The following is a 19,418-nucleotide window of genomic DNA, read 5'->3' as shown; positions in this document are numbered from 1 at the left end:
CAGTGTGCTGTGAGTCAGTGTCCTGTGTGTCAGTGTGCTGTGAGTCAGTGTGCTGTGTGTCAGTGTGCTGGGCGTCAGTGTGCTGTGTGTCAGTGTGCTGTGTGTCAGTGTCCTGTGAGTCAGTGTGCTGTGTGTCAGTGTGCTGTGAGTCAGTGTGCTGTGAGTCAGTGTGCTGTGTGTCAGTGTGCTGTGAGTCAGTGTCCTGTGTGTCAGTGTCCTGTGAGTCAGTGTCCTGTGTGTCAGTGTGCTGTGAGTCAGTGTCCTGGGCGTCAGTGTGCTGTGTGTCAGTGTGCTGTGTGTCAGTGTCCTTTGAGTCAGTGTGCTGTGAGTCAGTGTGCTGTGAGTCAGTGTGCTGTGTGTCAGTGTGCTGTGAGTCAGTGTGCTGTGAGTCAGTGTGCTGTGTGTCAGTGTCCTGTGAGTCAGTGTCCTGTGAGTCAGTGTGCTGTGAGTCAGTGTCCTGTGAGTCAGTGTGCTGTGTGTCAGTGTCCTGTGAGTCAGTGTGCTGTGTGTCAGTGTCCTGTGAGTCAGTGTGCTGTGTGTCAGTGTGCTGTGAGTCAGTGTGCTGTGTGTCAGTGTGCTGTGAGTCAGTGTGCTGTGTGTCAGTGTCCTGTGAGTCAGTGTCTGTGAGTCAGTGTGCTGTGTGTCAGTGTCCTGTGAGTCAGTGTGCTGTGAGTCAGTGTGCTGTGTGTCAGTGTGCTTTGAGTCAGTGTCCTGTGTGTCAGTGTGCTGTGTGTCAGTGTGCTGTGAGTCAGTGTGCTGTGAGTCAGTGTGCTGTGTGTCAGTGTGCTGTGAGTCAGTGTCCTGTGTGTCAGTGTCCTGTGAGTCAGTGTGCTGTGAGTCAGTGTCCTGTGTGTCAGTGTGCTGTGTGTCAGTGTCCTGTGTGTCAGTGTCCTGTGTGTCAGTGTGCTGTGAGTCAGTGTGCTGTGAGTCAGTGTGCTGTGTGTCAGTGTGCTGTGAGTCAGTGTCCTGTGTGTCAGTGTCCTGTGAGTCAGTGTGCTGTGAGTCAGTGTCCTGTGTGTCAGTGTGCTGTGTGTCAGTGTGCTGTGTGTCAGTGTGCTGTGAGTCAGTGTCCTGTGTGTCAGTGTCCTGTGAGTCAGTGTGCTGTGAGTCAGTGTCCTGTGAGTCAGTGTGCTGTGTGTCAGTGTGCTGTGTGTCAGTGTCCTGTGTGTCAGTGTGCTGTGAGTCAGTGTCCTGTGTGTCAGTGTGCTGTGTGTCAGTGTCCTGTGTGTCAGTGTCCTGTGAGTCAGTGTCCTGTGAGTCAGTGTGCTGTGTGTCAGTGTCCTGTGTGTCAGTGTGCTGTGTGTCAGTGTCCTGTGAGTCAGTGTGCTGTGAGTCAGTGTGCTGTGTGTCAGTGTGCTGTGAGTCAGTGTGCTGTGTGTCAGCGTGCTGTGAGTCAGTGTGCTGTGTGTCATTGTGCTGTGAGTCAGTGTCCTGTGTGTCAGTGTGCTGTGTGTCAGTGTGCTGTGAGTCAGTGTGCTGTGAGTCAGTGTGCTGTGTGTCGGTGTGCTGTGAGTCGGTGTCCTGTGAGTCAGTGTGTTGTGAGTCAGTGTGCTGTGAGTCAGTGTGCTGTGAGTCAGTGTGCTGTGCGTCAGTGTGCTGTGTGTCAGTGTCCTGTGAGTCAGTGTGCTGTGTGTCAGTGTGCTGTGAGTCAGTGTGCTGTGAGTCAGTGTGCTGTGTGTCAGTGTGCTGTGTGTCAGTGTCCTGTGAGTCAGTGTGCTGTGAGTCGGTGTGCTGTGAGTCGGTGTGCTGTGAGTCAGTGTGCTGTGAGTCAGTGTGCTGTGAGTCAGTGTGCTGTGCGTCAGTGTGCTGTGTGTCAGTGTCCTGTGAGTCAGTGTGCTGTGAGTCAGTGTGCTGTGAGTCGGTGTGCTGTGAGTCGGTGTCCTGTGAGTCAGTGTGTTGTGAGTCAGTGTGCTGTGAGTCAGTGTGCTGTGAGTCAGTGTGCTGTGTGTGAGTGTCCTGTGAGTCAGTGTGCTGTGAGTCAGTGTGCTGTGAGTCAGTGTCCTGTGTGTCAGTGTGCTGTGTGTCAGTGTGCTGTGTGTCAGTGTGCTGTGAGTCAGTGTGCTGTGTGTCAGTGTCCTGTGAGTCAGTGTGCTGTGAGTCAGTGTGCTGTGTGTCAGTGTGCTGTGAGTCAGTGTGCTGTGTGTCAGTGTGCTGTGAGTCAGTGTGCTGTGAGTCAGTGTCCTGTGAGTCAGTGTGCTGTGAGTCAGTGTCCTGTGTGTCAGTGTGCTGTGAGTCAGTGTGCTGTGTGTCAGTGTGCTGGGCGTCAGTGTGCTGTGTGTCAGTGTGCTGTGTGTCAGTGTCCTGTGAGTCAGTGTGCTGTGTGTCAGTGTGCTGTGAGTCAGTGTGCTGTGAGTCAGTGTGCTGTGTGTCAGTGTGCTGTGTGTCAGTGTGCTGTGAGTCAGTGTCCTGTGTGTCAGTGTCCTGTGAGTCAGTGTCCTGTGTGTCAGTGTGCTGTGAGTCAGTGTCCTGGGCGTCAGTGTGCTGTGTGTCAGTGTGCTGTGTGTCAGTGTCCTTTGAGTCAGTGTGCTGTGAGTCAGTGTGCTGTGAGTCAGTGTGCTGTGTGTCAGTGTGCTGTGAGTCAGTGTGCTGTGAGTCAGTGTGCTGTGTGTCAGTGTGCTGTGAGTCAGTGTGCTGTGTGTCAGTGTCCTGTGAGTCAGTGTCCTGTGAGTCAGTGTGCTGTGAGTCAGTGTCCTGTGAGTCAGTGTGCTGTGTGTCAGTGTCCTGTGAGTCAGTGTGCTGTGTGTCAGTGTCCTGTGAGTCAGTGTGCTGTGTGTCAGTGTGCTGTGTGTCAGTGTGCTGTGAGTCAGTGTGCTGTGAGTCAGTGTGCTGTGAGTCAGTGTCCTGTGAGTCAGTGTCCTGTGAGTCAGTGTGCTGTGTGTCAGTGTCCTGTGAGTCAGTGTGCTGTGAGTCAGTGTGCTGTGTGTCAGTGTGCTGTGAGTCAGTGTCCTGTGTGTCAGTGTGCTGTGTGTCAGTGTGCTAGTGAGTCAGTGTGCTGTGAGTCAGTGTGCTGTGTGTCGGTGTGCTGTGTGTCAGTGTGCTGTGTGTCAGTGTGCTGTGAGTCAGTGTCCTGTGTGTCAGTGTCCTGTGAGTCAGTGTGCTGTGAGTCAGTGTCCTGTGTGTCAGTGTGCTGTGTGTCAGTGTCCTGTGTGTCAGTGTGCTGTGAGTCAGTGTCCTGTGTGTCAGTGTGCTGTGAGTCAGTGTGCTGTGAGTCAGTGTGCTGTGTGTCAGTGTGCTGTGAGTCAGTGTCCTGTGTGTCAGTGTCCTGTGAGTCAGTGTGCTGTGAGTCAGTGTCCTGTGTGTCAGTGTGCTGTGTGTCAGTGTGCTGTGTGTCAGTGTGCTGTGAGTCAGTGTCCTGTGTGTCAGTGTCCTGTGAGTCAGTGTGCTGTGAGTCAGTGTCCTGTGAGTCAGTGTGCTGTGTGTCAGTGTGCTGTGTGTCAGTGTCCTGTGTGTCAGTGTGCTGTGAGTCAGTGTCCTGTGTGTCAGTGTGCTGTGTGTCAGTGTCCTGTGTGTCAGTGTCCTGTGAGTCAGTGTGCTGTGTGTCAGTGTGCTGTGTGTCAGTGTGCTGTGAGTCAGTGTGCTGTGTGTCATTGTGCTGTGAGTCAGTGTGCTGTGTGTCAGTGTGCTGTGAGTCAGTGTGCTGTGAGTCAGTGTGCTGTGTGTCGGTGTGCTGTGAGTCGGTGTCCTGTGAGTCAGTGTGTTGTGAGTCAGTGTGCTGTGAGTCAGTGTGCTGTGCGTCAGTGTGCTGTGTGTCAGTGTCCTGTGAGTCAGTGTGCTGTGTGTCAGTGTGCTGTGAGTCAGTGTGCTGTGAGTCAGTGTGCTGTGTGTCAGTGTGCTGTGTGTCAGTGTCCTGTGAGTCAGTGTGCTGTGAGTCGGTGTGCTGTGAGTCGGTGTGCTGTGAGTCAGTGTGCTGTGAGTCAGTGTGCTGTGCGTCAGTGTGCTGTGTGTCAGTGTCCTGTGAGTCAGTGTGCTGTGAGTCAGTGTGCTGTGAGTCGGTGTGCTGTGAGTCGGTGTCCTGTAAGTCAGTGTGTTGTGAGTCAGTGTGCTGTGAGTCAGTGTGCTGTGAGTCAGTGTGCTGTGCGTCAGTGTGCTGTGTGTGAGTGTCCTGTGAGTCAGTGTGCTGTGAGTCAGTGTGCTGTGAGTCAGTGTGCTGTGAGTCAGTGTCCTGTGTGTCAGTGTGCTGTGTGTCAGTGTGCTGTGTGTCAGTGTGCTGTGAGTCAGTGTGCTGTGTGTCAGTGTCCTGTGAGTCAGTGTGCTGTGAGTCAGTGTGCTGTGTGTCAGTGTGCTGTGAGTCAGTGTGCTGTGTGTCAGTGTGCTGTGCGTCAGTGTGCTGTGTGTCAGTGTCCTGTGAGTCAGTGTGCTGTGTGTCAGTGTGCTGTGAGTCAGTGTGCTGTGAGTCAGTGTCCTGTGAGTCAGTGTGCTGTGTGTCAGTGTCCTGTGAGTCAGTGTCCTGTGAGTCAGTGTCCTGTGTGTCAGTGTGCTGTGAGTCAGTGTGCTGTGAGTCAGTGTGCTGTGAGTCAGTGTCCTGTGAGTCAGTGTCCTGTGTGTCAGTGTCCTGTGAGTCAGTGTGCTGTGAGTCAGTGTGCTGTCTGTCAGTGTCCTGTGAGTCAGTGTCCTGTGTGTCAGTGTCCTGTGAGTCAGTGTGCTGTGAGTCAGTGTGCTGTGTGTCAGTGTCCTGTGAGTCAGTGTCCTGTGAGTCAGTGTCCTGTGAGTCAGTGTCCTGTGTGTCAGTGTCCTGTGAGTCAGTGTCCTGTGTGTCAGTGTCCTGTGAGTCAGTGTGCTGTGAGTCAGTGTGCTGTGTGTCAGTGTCCTGTGAGTCAGTGTCCTGTGTGTCAGTGTCCTGTGAGTCAGTGTGCTGTGAGTCAGTGTGCTGTGTGTCAGTGTGCTGTGAGTCAGTGTCCTGTGAGTCAGTATCCTGTGAGTCAGTGTCCTGTGAGTCAGTGTGCTGTGAGTCAGTGTGCTGTCTGTCAGTGTCCTGTGAGTCAGTGTCCTGTGTGTCAGTGTCCTGTTAGTCAGTGTGCTGTGAGTCAGTGTGCTGTGTGTCAGTGTCCTGTGAGTCAGTGTCCTGTGAGTCAGTGTCCTGTGTGTCAGTGTCCTGTGAGTCAGTGTCCTGTGAGTCAGTGTGCTGTGAGTCAGTGTGCTGTGAGTCAGTGTGCTGTGTGTCAGCGTGCTGTGAGTCAGTGTGCTGTGAGTCAGTGTGCTGTGTGTCAGTGTGCTGTGAGTCAGTGTGCTGTCTGTCAGTGTCCTGTGAGTCAGTGTCCTGTGAGTCAGTGTCCTGTGTGTCAGTGTGCTGTGAGTCAGTGTGCTGTGAGTCAGTGTCCTGTGAGTCAGTGTCCTGTGTGTCAGTGTGCTGTGAGTCAGTGTCCTGTGTGTCAGTGTCCTGTGTGTCAGTGTGCTGTGAGTCAGTGTGCTGTGAGTCAGTGTGCTGTGTGTCAGTGTCCTGTGAGTCAGTGTGCTGTGTGTCAGTGTGCTGTGAGTCAGTGTGCTGTGAGTCAGTGTCCTGTGTGTCAGTGTGCTGTGTGTCAGTGTCCTGTGAGTCAGTGTCCTGTGAGTCAGTGTGCTGTCTGTCAGTGTCCTGTGAGTCAGTGTGCTGTGAGTCAGTGTGCTGTGAGTCAGTGTGCTGTGAGTCAGTGTGCTGTGTGTCAGTGTGCTGTGAGTCAGTGTCCTGGGCGTCAGTGTGCTGTGTGTCAGTGTGCTGTGTGTCAGTGTCCTTTGAGTCAGTGTGCTGTGAGTCAGTGTGCTGTGTGTCAGTGTGCTGTGAGTCAGTGTGCTGTGAGTCAGTGTCCTGTGAGTCAGTGTCCTGTGAGTCAGTGTGCTGTGAGTCAGTGTCCTGTGAGTCAGTGTGCTGTGTGTCAGTGTCCTGTGAGTCAGTGTGCTGTGTGTCAGTGTCCTGTGAGTCAGTGTGCTGTGAGTCAGTGTGCTGTGTGTCAGTGTGCTGTGAGTCAGTGTGCTGTGTGTCAGTGTCCTGTGAGTCAGTGTCCTGTGAGTCAGTGTGCTGTGTGTCAGTGTCCTGTGAGTCAGTGTGCTGTGAGTCAGTGTGCTGTGTGTCAGTGTGCTGTGAGTCAGTGTCCTGTGTGTCAGTGTGCTGTGTGTCAGTGTGCTGTGAGTCAGTGTGCTGTGAGTCAGTGTGCTGTGTGTCAGTGTGCTGTGAGTCAGTGTCCTGTGTGTCAGTGTCCTGTGAGTCAGTGTGCTGTGAGTCAGTGTCCTGTGTGTCAGTGTGCTGTGTGTCAGTGTCCTGTGTGTCAGTGTCCTGTGTGTCAGTGTGCTGTGAGTCAGTGTGCTGTGAGTCAGTGTGCTGTGTGTCAGTGTGCTGTGAGTCAGTGTCCTGTGTGTCAGTGTCCTGTGAGTCAGTGTGCTGTGAGTCAGTGTCCTGTGTGTCAGTGTGCTGTGTGTCAGTGTGCTGTGTGTCAGTGTGCTGTGAGTCAGTGTCCTGTGTGTCAGTGTCCTGTGAGTCAGTGTGCTGTGAGTCAGTGTCCTGTGAGTCAGTGTGCTGTGTGTCAGTGTGCTGTGTGTCAGTGTCCTGTGTGTCAGTGTGCTGTGAGTCAGTGTGCTGTGTGTCAGTGTCCTGTGTGTCAGTGTCCTGTGAGTCAGTGTGCTGTGTGTCAGTGTGCTGTGTGTCAGTGTGCTGTGAGTCAGTGTGCTGTGTGTCATTGTGCTGTGAGTCAGTGTGCTGTGTGTCAGTGTGCTGTGAGTCAGTGTGCTGTGAGTCGGTGTCCTGTGAGTCAGTGTGTTGTGAGTCAGTGTGCTGTGAGTCAGTGTGCTGTGCGTCAGTGTGCTGTGTGTGAGTGTCCTGTGAGTCAGTGTGCTGTGAGTCAGTGTGCTGTGAGTCAGTGTCCTGTGTGTCAGTGTGCTGTGTGTCAGTGTGCTGTGTGTCAGTGTGCTGTGAGTCAGTGTGCTGTGTGTCAGTGTCCTGTGAGTCAGTGTGCTGTGAGTCAGTGTGCTGTGTGTCAGTGTGCTGTGAGTCAGTGTGCTGTGTGTCAGTGTGCTGTGAGTCAGTGTCCTGTGAGTCAGTGTGCTGTGAGTCAGTGTGCTGTGAGTCAGTGTCCTGTGAGTCAGTGTGCTGTGAGTCAGTGTCCTGTGTGTCAGTGTGCTGTTAGTCAGTGTGCTGTGTGTCAGTGTGCTGGGCGTCAGTGTGCTGTGTGTCAGTGTGCTGTGTGTCAGTGTCCTGTGAGTCAGTGTGCTGTGTGTCAGTGTGCTGTGAGTCAGTGTGCTGTGTGTCAGTGTGCTGTGTGTCAGTGTGCTGTGAGTCAGTGTCCTGTGTGTCAGTGTCCTGTGAGTCAGTGTCCTGTGTGTCAGTGTGCTGTGAGTCAGTGTCCTGGGCGTCAGTGTGCTGTGTGTCAGTGTGCTGTGTGTCAGTGTCCTTTGAGTCAGTGTGCTGTGAGTCTGTGTGCTGTGTGTCAGTGTGCTGTGAGTCAGTGTGCTGTGTGTCAGTGTCCTGTGAGTCAGTGTCCTGTGAGTCAGTGTGCTGTGAGTCAGTGTCCTGTGAGTCAGTGTGCTGTGTGTCAGTGTCCTGTGAGTCAGTGTGCTGTGTGTCAGTGTCCTGTGAGTCAGTGTGCTGTGTGTCAGTGTGCTGTGTGTCAGTGTGCTGTGTGTCAGTGTGCTGTGAGTCAGTGTGCTGTGAGTCAGTGTCCTGTGAGTCAGTGTCCTGTGAGTCAGTGTCCTGTGAGTCAGTGTGCTGTGAGTCAGTGTGCTGTGTGTCAGTGTGCTGTGAGTCAGTGTCCTGTGTGTCAGTGTGCTGTGAGTCAGTGTGCTGTGAGTCAGTGTGCTGTGTGTCGGTGTGCTGTGTGTCAGTGTGCTGTGTGTCAGTGTGCTGTGAGTCAGTGTCCTGTGTGTCAGTGTCCTGTGAGTCAGTGTGCTGTGAGTCAGTGTCCTGTGTGTCAGTGTGCTGTGTGTCAGTGTCCTGTGTGTCAGTGTGCTGTGAGTCAGTGTCCTGTGTGTCAGTGTGCTGTGAGTCAGTGTGCTGTGAGTCAGTGTGCTGTGTGTCAGGGTGCTGTGAGTCAGTGTCCTGTGTGTCAGTGTCCTGTGAGTCAGTGTGCTGTGAGTCAGTGTCCTGTGTGTCAGTGTCCTGTGTGTCAGTGTGCTGTGTGTCAGTGTGCTGTGTGTCAGTGTGCTGTGAGTCAGTGTCCTGTGTGTCAGTGTCCTGTGAGTCAGTGTGCTGTGAGTCAGTGTCCTGTGAGTCAGTGTGCTGTGTGTCAGTGTGCTGTGTGTCAGTGTCCTGTGTGTCAGTGTGCTGTGAGTCAGTGTCCTGTGTGTCAGTGTGCTGTGTGTCAGTGTCCTGTGTGTCAGTGTCCTGTGAGTCAGTGTGCTGTGTGTCAGTGTGCTGTGTGTCAGTGTGCTGTGAGTCAGTGTGCTGTGTGTCATTGTGCTGTGAGTCAGTGTGCTGTGAGTCAGTGTGCTGTGTGTCGGTGTGCTGTGAGTCGGTGTCCTGTGAGTCAGTGTGTTGTGAGTCAGTGTGCTGTGAGTCAGTGTGCTGTGCGTCAGTGTGCTGTGTGTCAGTGTCCTGTGAGTCAGTGTGCTGTGTGTCAGTGTGCTGTGAGTCAGTGTGCTGTGTGTCAGTGTGCTGTGTGTCAGTGTCCTGTGAGTCAGTGTGCTGTGAGTCGGTGTGCTGTGAGTCGGTGTGCTGTGAGTCAGTGTGCTGTGAGTCAGTGTGCTGTGCGTCAGTGTGCTGTGTGTCAGTGTCCTGTGAGTCAGTGTGCTGTGAGTCGGTGTGCTGTGAGTCGGTGTGCTGTGAGTCGGTGTCCTGTGAGTCAGTGTGTTGTGAGTCAGTGTGCTGTGAGTCAGTGTGCTGTGCGTCAGTGTGCTGTGTGTGAGTGTCCTGTGAGTCAGTGTGCTGTGAGTCAGTGTGCTGTGAGTCAGTGTCCTGTGTGTCAGTGTGCTGTGTGTCAGTGTGCTGTGAGTCAGTGTGCTGTGTGTCAGTGTCCTGTGAGTCAGTGTGCTGTGAGTCAGTGTGCTGTGTGTCAGTGTGCTGTGAGTCAGTGTGCTGTGTGTCAGTGTGCTGTGCGTCAGTGTGCTGTGTGTCAGTGTCCTGTGAGTCAGTGTGCTGTGTGTCAGTGTGCTGTGAGTCAGTGTGCTGTGAGTCAGTGTCCTGTGAGTCAGTGTGCTGTGTGTCAGTGTCCTGTGAGTCAGTGTCCTGTGAGTCAGTGTCCTGTGTGTCAGTGTGCTGTGAGTCAGTGTGCTGTGAGTCAGTGTGCTGTGAGTCAGTGTCCTGTGTGTCAGTGTCCTGTGAGTCAGTGTCCTGTGAGTCAGTGTCCTGTGAGTCAGTGTGCTGTGAGTCAGTGTGCTGTCTGTCAGTGTCCTGTGAGTCAGTGTCCTGTGTGTCAGTGTCCTGTGAGTCAGTGTGCTGTGAGTCAGTGTGCTGTGTGTCAGTGTCCTGTGAGTCAGTGTCCTGTGAGTCAGTGTCCTGTGTGTCAGTGTCCTGTGAGTCAGTGTCCTGTGTGTCAGTGTCCTGTGAGTCAGTGTGCTGTGAGTCAGTGTGCTGTGAGTCAGTGTGCTGTGTGTCAGTGTGCTGTCTGTCAGTGTCCTGTGAGTCAGTGTCCTGTGTGTCAGTGTCCTGTGAGTCAGTGTGCTGTGAGTCAGTGTCCTGTGAGTCAGTGTCCTGTGAGTCAGTGTCCTGTGAGTCAGTGTGCTGTGAGTCAGTGTGCTGTCTGTCAGTGTCCTGTGAGTCAGTGTCCTGTGTGTCAGTGTCCTGTTAGTCAGTGTGCTGTGAGTCAGTGTCCTGTGAGTCAGCGTCCTGTGTGTCAGTGTCCTGTGAGTCAGTGTCCTGTGAGTCAGTGTCCTGTGAGTCAGTGTGCTGTGAGTCAGTGTGCTGTGAGTCAGTGTGCTGTGTGTCAGCGTGCTGTGAGTCAGCGTGCTGTGAGTCAGTGTGCTGTGAGTCAGTGTGCTGTGTGTCAGTGTGCTGTGAGTCAGTGTGCTGTCTGTCAGTGTCCTGTGAGTCAGTGTCCTGTGAGTCAGTGTCCTGTGTGTCAGTGTGCTGTGAGTCAGTGTGCTGTGAGTCAGTGTCCTGTGAGTCAGTGTCCTGTGTGTCAGTGTGCTGTGAGTCAGTGTCCTGTGTGTCAGTGTCCTGTGTGTCAGTGTGCTGTGAGTCAGTGTGCTGTGTGTCAGTGTGCTGTGAGTCAGTGTCCTGTGAGTCAGTGTGCTGTGAGTCAGTGTGCTGTGAGTCAGTGTGCTGTCTGTCAGTGTCCTGTGAGTCAGTGTCCTGTGTGTCAGTGTGCTGTGTGTCAGTGTCCTGTGAGTCAGTGTCCTGTGAGTCAGTGTGCTGTGAGTCAGTGTGCTGTCTGTCAGTGTCCTGTGAGTCAGTGTGCTGTGAGTCAGTGTGCTGTGAGTCAGTGTGCTGTGAGTCAGTGTCCTGTGAGTCAGTGTGCTGTGAGTCAGTGTCCTGTGAGTCAGTGTGCTGTGAGTCAGTGTCCTGTGAGTCAGTGTCCTGTGTGTCAGTGTCCTGTGAGTCAGTGTGCTGTGAGTCAGTGTGCTGTGAGTCAGTGTCCTGTGAGTCAGTGTGCTGTGTGTCAGTGTCCTGTGAGTCAGTGTGCTGTGAGTCAGTGTGCTGTGAGTCAGTGTGCTGTGTGTCAGTGTGCTGTGAGTCAGTGTGCTGTGAGTCAGTGTGCTGTGTGTCAGTGTCCTGTGAGTCAGTGTGCTGTGTGTCAGTGTGCTGTGTGTCAGTGTCCTGTGAGTCAGTGTCCTGTGAGTCAGTGTGCTGTGTGTCAGTGTCCTGTGAGTCAGTGTGCTGTGAGTCAGTGTGCTGTGAGTCAGTGTCCTGTGAGTCAGTGTGCTGTGAGTCAGTGTCCTGTGTGTCAGTGTGCTGTGAGTCAGTGTGCTGTGTGTCAGTGTGCTGGGCGTCAGTGTGCTGTGTGTCAGTGTGCTGTGTGTCAGTGTCCTGTGAGTCAGTGTGCTGTGTGTCAGTGTGCTGTGAGTCAGTGTGCTGTGTGTCAGTGTGCTGTGAGTCAGTGTGCTGTGAGTCAGTGTGCTGTGTGTCAGTGTGCTGTGTGTCAGTGTGCTGTGAGTCAGTGTCCTGTGTGTCAGTGTCCTGTGAGTCAGTGTCCTGTGTGTCAGTGTGCTGTGAGTCAGTGTCCTGGGCGTCAGTGTGCTGTGTGTCAGTGTGCTGTGTGTCAGTGTCCTTTGAGTCAGTGTGCTGTGAGTCAGTGTGCTGTGTGTCAGTGTGCTGTGAGTCAGTGTGCTGTGAGTCAGTGTGCTGTGTGTCAGTGTCCTGTGAGTCAGTGTCCTGTGAGTCAGTGTGCTGTGAGTCAGTGTCCTGTGAGTCAGTGTGCTGTGTGTCAGTGTCCTGTGAGTCAGTGTGCTGTGTGTCAGTGTCCTGTGAGTCAGTGTGCTGTGTGTCAGTGTGCTGTGAGTCAGTGTGCTGTGTGTCAGTGTGCTGTGAGTCAGTGTGCTGTGTGTCAGTGTCCTGTGAGTCAGTGTCCTGTGAGTCAGTGTGCTGTGTGTCAGTGTCCTGTGAGTCAGTGTGCTGTGAGTCAGTGTGCTGTGTGTCAGTGTGCTGTGAGTCAGTGTCCTGTGTGTCAGTGTGCTGTGAGTCAGTGTGCTGTGTGTCGGTGTGCTGTGTGTCAGTGTGCTGTGTGTCAGTGTGCTGTGTGTCAGTGTCCTGTGTGTCAGTGTCCTGTGAGTCAGTGTGCTGTGAGTCAGTGTCCTGTGTGTCAGTGTGCTGTGTGTCAGTGTCCTGTGTGTCAGTGTGCTGTGAGTCAGTGTCCTGTGTGTCAGTGTGCTGTGAGTCAGTGTGCTGTGAGTCAGTGTGCTGTGTGTCAGTGTGCTGTGAGTCAGTGTCCTGTGTGTCAGTGTCCTGTGAGTCAGTGTGCTGTGAGTCAGTGTCCTGTGTGTCAGTGTGCTGTGTGTCAGTGTGCTGTGTGTCAGTGTGCTGTGAGTCAGTGTCCTGTGTGTCAGTGTCCTGTGAGTCAGTGTGCTGTGAGTCAGTGTCCTGTGAGTCAGTGTGCTGTGTGTCAGTGTGCTGTGTGTCAGTGTCCTGTGTGTCAGTGTGCTGTGAGTCAGTGTCCTGTGTGTCAGTGTGCTGTGTGTCAGTGTCCTGTGTGTCAGTGTCCTGTGAGTCAGTGTGCTGTGAGTCAGTGTGCTGTGTGTCAGTGTGCTGTGAGTCAGTGTGCTGTGTGTCAGTGTCCTGTGAGTCAGTGTGCTGTGAGTCAGTGTGCTGTGAGTCGGTGTGCTGTGAGTCGGTGTCCTGTGAGTCAGTGTGTTGTGAGTCAGTGTGCTGTGAGTCAGTGTGCTGTGAGTCAGTGTGCTGTGCGTCAGTGTGCTGTGTGTCAGTGTCCTGTGAGTCAGTGTGCTGTGAGTCAGTGTGCTGTGAGTCGGTGTGCTGTGAGTCGGTGTCCTGTGAGTCAGTGTGTTGTGAGTCAGTGTGCTGTGAGTCAGTGTGCTGTGAGTCAGTGTGCTGTGCGTCAGTGTGCTGTGTGTGAGTGTCCTGTGAGTCAGTGTGCTGTGAGTCAGTGTGCTGTGAGTCAGTGTGCTGTGAGTCAGTGTCCTGTGTGTCAGTGTGCTGTGTGTCAGTGTGCTGTGAGTCAGTGTGCTGTGTGTCAGTGTCCTGTGAGTCAGTGTGCTGTGTGTCAGTGTGCTGTGAGTCAGTGTGCTGTGTGTCAGTGTGCTGTGAGTCAGTGTGCTGTGCGTCAGTGTGCTGTGTGTCAGTGTCCTGTGAGTCAGTGTGCTGTGTGTCAGTGTGCTGTGAGTCAGTGTGCTGTGCGTCAGTGTGCTGTGAGTCAGTGTGCTGTGAGTCAGTGTGCTGTGCGTCAGTGTGCTGTGAGTCAGTGTGCTGTGTGTCAGTGTCCTGTGAGTCAGTGTGCTGTGTGTCAGTGTGCTGTGAGTCAGTGTGCTGTGAGTCAGTGTGCTGTGCGTCAGTGTGCTGTGTGTCAGTGTGCTGTGAGTCAGTGTGCTGTGCGTCAGTGTGCTGTGAGTCAGTGTGCTGTGAGTCAGTGTGCTGTGCGTCAGTGTGCTGTGAGTCAGTGTGCTGTGAGTCAGTGTGCTGTGTGTCAGTGTCCTGTGAGTCAGTGTCCTGTGAGTCAGTGTCCTGTGTGTCAGTGTGCTGTGAGTCAGTGTGCTGTGTGTCAGTGTGCTGTGAGTCAGTGTCCTGTGAGTCAGTGTGCTGTGAGTCAGTGTGCTGTGTGTCAGTGTGCTGTGTGTCAGTGTGCTGTGAGTCAGTGTCCTGTGAGTCAGTGTGCTGTGTGTCAGTGTCCTGTGAGTCAGTGTCCTGTGAGTCAGTGTCCTGTGTGTCAGTGTGCTGTGAGTCAGTGTGCTGTGAGTCAGTGTGCTGTGAGTCAGTGTCCTGTGAGTCAGTGTCCTGTGTGTCAGTGGGCTGTGTGTCAGTGTCCTGTGAGTCAGTGTGCTGTGAGTCAGTGTCCTGTGAGTCAGTGTGCTGTGTGTCAGTGTGCTGTGAGTCAGTGTGCTGTGTGTCAGTGTCCTGTGAGTCAGTGTCCAGTGAGTCAGTGTCCTGTGAGTCAGTGTCCTGTGAGTCAGTGTGCTGTGAGTCAGTGTGCTGTGAGTCAGTGTCCTGTGAGTCAGTGTGCTGTGTGTCAGTGAGTCAGTGTGCTGTGTGTCAGTGTGCTGTGAGTGAGTGTGCTGTGAGTCAGTGTCCTGTGAGTCAGTGTGCTGTGAGTCAGTGTCCTGTGAGTCAGTGTGCTGTGTGTCAGTGTGCTGTGTGTCAGTGTCCTGTGAGTCAGTGTCCTGTGAGTCAGTGTGCTGTGTGTCAGTGTGCTGTGAGTCAGTGTGCTGTATGTCAGTGTGCTGTGTGTCAGTGTCCAGTGAGTCAGTGTCCTGTGTGTCAGTGTGCTGTGAGTCAGTGTGCTGTGAGTCAGTGTGCTGTGTGTCAGTGTGCTGTGTGTCAGTGTCCTGTGAGTCAGTGTCCTGTGTGTCAGTGTCCTGTGAGTCAGTGTGCTGTGTGTCAGTGTCCTGTGTGTCAGTGTGCTGTGAGTCAGTGTGCTGTGAGTCAGTGTCCTGTGAGTCAGTGTGCTGTGTGTCAGTGTCCTGTGTGTCAGTGTGCTGTGAGTCAGTGTGCTGTGTGTCAGTGTCCTGTGAGTCAGTGTGCTGTGTGTCAGTGTGCTGTGAGTCAGTGTGCTGTGTGTCAGTGTCCTGTGAGTCAGTGTGCTGTGAGTCAGTGTCCTGTGAGTCAGTGTCCTGTGAGTCAGTGTGCTGTGAGTCAGTGTCCTGTGTGTCAGTGTCCTGTGAGTCAGTGTCCTGTGAGTCAGTGTGCTGTGAGTCAGTGTCCTGTGTGTCAGTGTCCTGTGAGTCAGTGTCCTGTGAGTCAGTGTGCTGTGAGTCAGTGTCATGTGTGTCAGTGTCCTGTGTGTCAGTGTCCTGTGTGTCAGTGTCCTGTGAGTCAGTGTCCTGTGTGTCAGTGTCCTGTGTGTCAGTGTCCTGTGAGTCAGTGTCCTGTGTGTCAGTGTCCTGTGAGTCAGTGTGCTGTGAGTCAGTGTCCTGTGTGTCAGTGTCCTGTGTGTCAGTGTCCTGTGTGTCAGTGTCCTGTGAGTCAGTGTCCTGTGTGTCAGTGTGCTGTGAGTCAGTGTCCTGTGTGTCAGTGTCCTGTGAGTCAGTGTCCTGTGAGTCAGTGTGCTGTGAGTCAGTGTGCTGTGTGTCAGTGTCCTGTGTGTCAGTGTGCTGTGAGTCAGTGTGCTGTGAGTTAGTGTGCTGTGAGTCAGTGTCCTGTGTGTCAGTGTGCTGTGAGTCAGTGTGCTGTGTGTCAGTGTGCTGTGAGTCAGTGTGCTGTGTGTCAGTGTCCTGTGTGTCAGTGTCCTGTGTGTCAGTGTCCTGTGAGTCAGTGTCCTGTGAGTCAGTGTGCTGTGTGTCAGTGTCCTGTGTGTCAGTGTGCTGTGTGTCAGTGTGCTGTGAGTCAGTGTGCTGTGTGTCAGTGTCCTGTGAGTCAGTGTCCTGTGAGTCAGTGTGCTGTGAGTCAGTGTCCTGTGAGTCAGTGTGCTGTGTGTCAGTGTGCTGTGTGTCAGTGTGCTGTGAGTCAGTGTGCTGTGAGTCAGTGTGCTGTGTGTCAGTGTGCTGTGAGTCAGTGTCCTGTGTGTCAGTGTGCTGTGTGTCAGTGTGCTGTGAGTCAGTGTGCTGTGTGTCAGTGTGCTGTGTGACAGTGTCCTGTGAGTCAGTGTGCTGTGAGTCAGTGTGCTGTGTGTCAGTGTGCTGTGAGTCAGTGTGCTGTGTGTCAGTGTCCTGTGAGTCAGTGTGCTGTGAGTCAGTGTCCTGTGTGTCAGTGTCCTGTGAGTCAGTGTCCTGTGTGTCAGTGTCCAGTGAGTCAGTGTCCTGTGAGTCAGTGTGCTGTGTGTCAGTGTGCTGTGTGTCAGTGTGCTGTGAGTCAGTGTCCTGTGAGTCAGTGTGCTGTGAGTCAGTGTCCTGTGTGTCAGTGTCCTGTGTGTCAGTGTGGTGTGAGTCAGTGTGCTGTGAGTCAGTGTGCTGTGTGTCAGTGTGCTGTGAGTCAGTGTGCTGTGTGTCAGTGTCCTGTGAGTCAGTGTGCTGTGAGTCAGTGTGCTGTGTGTCAGTGTCCTGTGAGTCAGTGTGCTGTGAGTCAGTGTGCTGTGTTTCAGTGTCCTGTGAGTCAGTGTGCTGTGAGTCAGTGTGCTGTGTGTCAGTGTGCTGTGAGTCAGTGTGCTGTGTGTCAGTGTCCTGTGAGTCAGTGTCCTGTGAGTCAGTGTGCTGTGAGTCAGTGTGCTGTGTGTCAGTGTGCTGTGAGTCAGTGTGCTGTGTGTCAGTGTGCTGTGAGTCAGTGTGCTGTGAGTCAATGTGCTGTGTTTCAGTGTCCTGTGAGTCAGTGTGCTGTGTGTCAGTGTGCTGTGAGTCAGTGTGCTGTGTGTCAGTGTCCTGTGAGTCAGTGTCCTGTGAGTCAGTGTGCTGTGTGTCAGTGTCCTGTGAGTCAGTGTGCTGTGTGTCAGTGTCCTGTGAGTCAGTGTGCTGTGAGTCAGTGTGCTGTGTGTCAGTGTCCTGTGATTCAGTGTGCTGTGAGTCAGTGTGCTGTGAGTCAGTGTGCTGTGAGTCAGTGTGCTGTGTGTCAGTGTGCTGTGAGTCAGTGTCCTGTGAGTCAGTGTGCTGTGAGTCAGTGTCCTGTGAGTCAGTGTCCTGTGTGTCAGTGTCCTGTGAGTCAGTGTCCTGTGAGTCAGTGTGCTATGAGTCAGTGTCCTGTGAGTCAGTGTCCTGTGAGTCAGTGTGCTGTGTGTCAGTGTGCTGTGAGTCAGTGTCCTGTGAGTCAGTGTGCTGTGAGTCAGTGTCCTGTGAGTCAGTGTCCTGTGTGTCAGTGTCCTGTGTGTCAGTGTCCTGTGAGTCAGTGTGCTGTGAGTCAGTGTCCTGTGTGTCAGTGTCCTGTGAGTCAGTGTCCTGTGAGTCAGTGTCCTGTGAGTCAGTGTGCTGTGAGTCAGTGTCCTGTGAGTCAGTGTCCTGTGAGTCAGTGTCCTGTGTGTCAGTGTGCTGTGAGTCAGTGTCCTGTGAGTCAGTGTGCTGTGTGTCAGTGTGCTGTGAGTCAGTGTCCTGTGTGTCAGTGTGCTGTGAGTCAGTGTCCTGTGAGTCAGTGTGCTGTGAGTCAGTGTCCTGTGTGTCAGTGTGCTGTGAGTCAGTGTGCTGTGAGTCAGTGTCCTGTGTGACAGTGTGCTGTGAGTCAGTGCGCTGTGAGTCAGTGTCCTGTGAGTCAGTGTGCTGTGTGTCAGTGTGCTGTGAGTCAGTGTGCTGTGTGTCAGTGTGCTGTGAGTCAGTGTCCTGTGAGTCAGTGTGCTGTGAGTCAGTGTCCTGTGAGTCAGTGTGCTGTGAGTCACTGTGCTGTGAGTCAGTGTCCTGTGAGTCAGTGTGCTGTGAGTCAGTGTCCTGTGTGTCAGTGTGCTGTGAGTCAGTGTGCTGTGAGTCAGTGTCCTGTGTGACAGTGTGCTGTGAGTCAGTGCGCTGTGAGTCAGTGTCCTGTGAGTCAGTGTGCTGTGTGTCAGTGTGCTGTGAGTCAGTGTGCTGTGTGACAGTGTGCTGTGTGTCAGTGTGCTGTGAGTCAGTGTCCTGTGAGTCAGTGTCCTGTGAGTCAGTGTGCTGTGTGTCAGTGTGCTGTGTGTCAGTGCGCTGTGAGTCAGTGTGCTGTGAGTCAGTGTGCTGTGTGACAGTGTGCTCTGAGTCAGTGTGCTGTGAGTCAGTGTCCTGTTAGTCAGTGTGCTGTGAGTCAGTGTCCTGTGTGTCAGTGTGCTGTGAGTCAGTGTCCTGTGTGTCAGTGTGCTGTGAGTCAGTGTCCTGTGATTCAGTGTCCAGTGAGTCAGTGTCCTGTGAGTCAGTGTGCTGTGAGTCAGTGTGCTGTGAGTCAGTGTGCTGTGTGTCAGTGTCCTGTGAGTCAGTGTCCTGTGTGTCAGTGTGCTGTGAGTCAGTGTCCTGTGATTCAGTGTGCTGTGTGTCAGTGTCCTGTGAGTCAGTGTGCTGTGTGTCAGTGTGCTGTGAGTCAGTGTCCTGTGAGTCAGTGTGCTGTGTGTCAGTGTGCTGTGTGTCAGTGTCCTGTGTGTCAGTGTCCTGTGAGTCAGTGTGCTGTGAGTCAGTGTCCTGTGTGTCAGTGTGCTGTGTGTCAGTGTCCTGTGAGTCAGTGTGCTGTGTGTCAGTGTCCTGTGTGTCAGTGTCCTGTGAGTCAGTGTGCTGTGAGTCAGTGTCCTGTGTGTCAGTGTGCTGTGTGTCAGTGTCCTGTGTGTCAGTGTGCTGTGTGTCAGTGTCCTGTGTGTCAGTGTCCTGTGAGTCAGTGTCCTGTGAGTCAGTGTGCTGTGAGTCAGTGTCCTGTGTGTCAGTGTGCTGTGTGTCAGTGTGCTGTGAGTCAGTGTGCTGTGAGTCAGTGTCCTGTGTGACAGTGTGCTGTGTGTCAGTGTGCTGTGTGTCAGTGTGCTGTGTGTCAGTGTGCTGTGAGTCAGTGTCCTGTGTGTCAGTGTGCTGTGAGTCAGTGTGCTGTGAGTCAGTGTCCTGTGAGTCAGTGTGCTGTGAGTCAGTGTCCTGTGTGTCAGTGTGCTGTGTGTCAGTGTCCTGTGTGACAGTGTGCTGTGAGTCAGTGTCCTGTGAGTCAGTGTGCTGTGAGTCAGTGTGCTGTGAGTCAGTGTCCTGTGTGTCAGTGTGCTGTGAGTCAGTGTGCTGTGAGTCAGTGTCCTGTGAGTCAGTGTGCTGTGAGTCAGTGGCCTGTGAGTCAGTGTGCTGTGTGTCAGTGTGCTGTGAGTCAGTGTGCTGTGTGTCAGTGTCCTGTGAGTCAGTGTGCTGTGTGTCAGTGTCCTGTGTGTCAGTGTCCTGTGAGTCAGTGTGCTGTGTGTCAGTGTCCTGTGTGTCAGTGTGCTGTGAGTCAGTGTGCTGTGAGTCAGTGTGGTGTGAGTCAGTGTGCTGTGAGTCAGTGTCCTGTGTGACAGTGTGCTGTGAGTCAGTGTCCTGTGTGTCAGTGTGCTGTGAGTCAGTGTGCTGTGTGTCAGTGTCCTGTGAGTCAGTGTGCTGTGAGTCAGTGTGCTGTGAGTCAGTGTGCTGTGAGTCAGTGTCCTGTGAGTCAGTGTGCTGTGTGTCACTGTGCTGTGTGTCAGTGTCCTGTGTGTCAGTGTGCTGTGAGTCAGTGTGCTGTGAGTCAGTGTGCTGTGTGTCAGTGTCCTGTGAGTCAGTGTGCTGTGAGTCAGTGTCCTGTGTGTCTGTGTCCTGTGTGTCAGTGTGCTGTGTGTCAGTGTGCTGTGAGTCAGTGTGCTGTGAGTCAGTGTGCTGTGTGTCAGTGTGCTGTGAGTCAGTGTCCTGTGTGTCAGTGTGCTGTGAGTCAGTGTGCTGTGTGTCAGTGTGCTGTGTGTCAGTGTGCTGTGAGTCAGTGTGCTGTGAGTCAGTGTGCTGTGTGTCAGTGTCCTGTGTGTCAGTGTGCTGTGAGTCAGTGTGCTGTGTGTCAGTGTGCTGTGAGTCAGTGTGCTGTGAGTCAGTGTCCTGTGAGTCAGTGTGCTGTGAGTCAGTGTGCTGTGTGTCAGTGTCCTGTGAGTCAGTGTGCTGTGTGTCAGTGTGCTGTGTGTCAGTGTCCTGTGAGTCAGTGTGCTGTGAGTCAGTGTGCTGTGAGTCAGTGTCCTGTGTGTCAGTGTCCTGTGAGTCAGTGTGCTGTGTGTCAGTGTGCTGTGAGTCAGTGTGCTGTGAGTCAGTGTCCTGTGAGTCAGTGTGCTGTGTGTCAGTGTCCTGTGAGTCAGTATGCTGTGAGTCAGTGTCCTGTGTGTCAGTGTCCTGTGAGTCAGTGTCCTGTGAGTCAGTGTGCTGTGAGTCAGTGTCCTGTGAGTCAGTGTGCTGTGTGTCAGTGTGCTGTGAGTCAGTGTGCTGTGTGTCAGTGTGCTGTGTGTCAGTGTCCTGTGAGTCAGTGTCCTGTGTGTCAGTGTGCTGTGAGTCAGTGTCCTGTGAGTCAGTGTGCTGTGTGTCAGTGTGCTGTGTGTCAGTGTCCTGTGAGTCAGTGTGCTGTGAGTCAGTGTCCTGTGAGTCAGTGTGCTGTGATT

The sequence above is a fragment of the Scyliorhinus torazame genome, chromosome 8, assembly GCF_047496885.1.
Source record: "Scyliorhinus torazame isolate Kashiwa2021f chromosome 8, sScyTor2.1, whole genome shotgun sequence".
Lineage (NCBI taxonomy): Eukaryota > Metazoa > Chordata > Chondrichthyes > Carcharhiniformes > Scyliorhinidae > Scyliorhinus > Scyliorhinus torazame.
The sequence above is the reverse complement of the archived record's forward strand: the minus strand, read 5'-3'. Positions refer to the sequence as shown.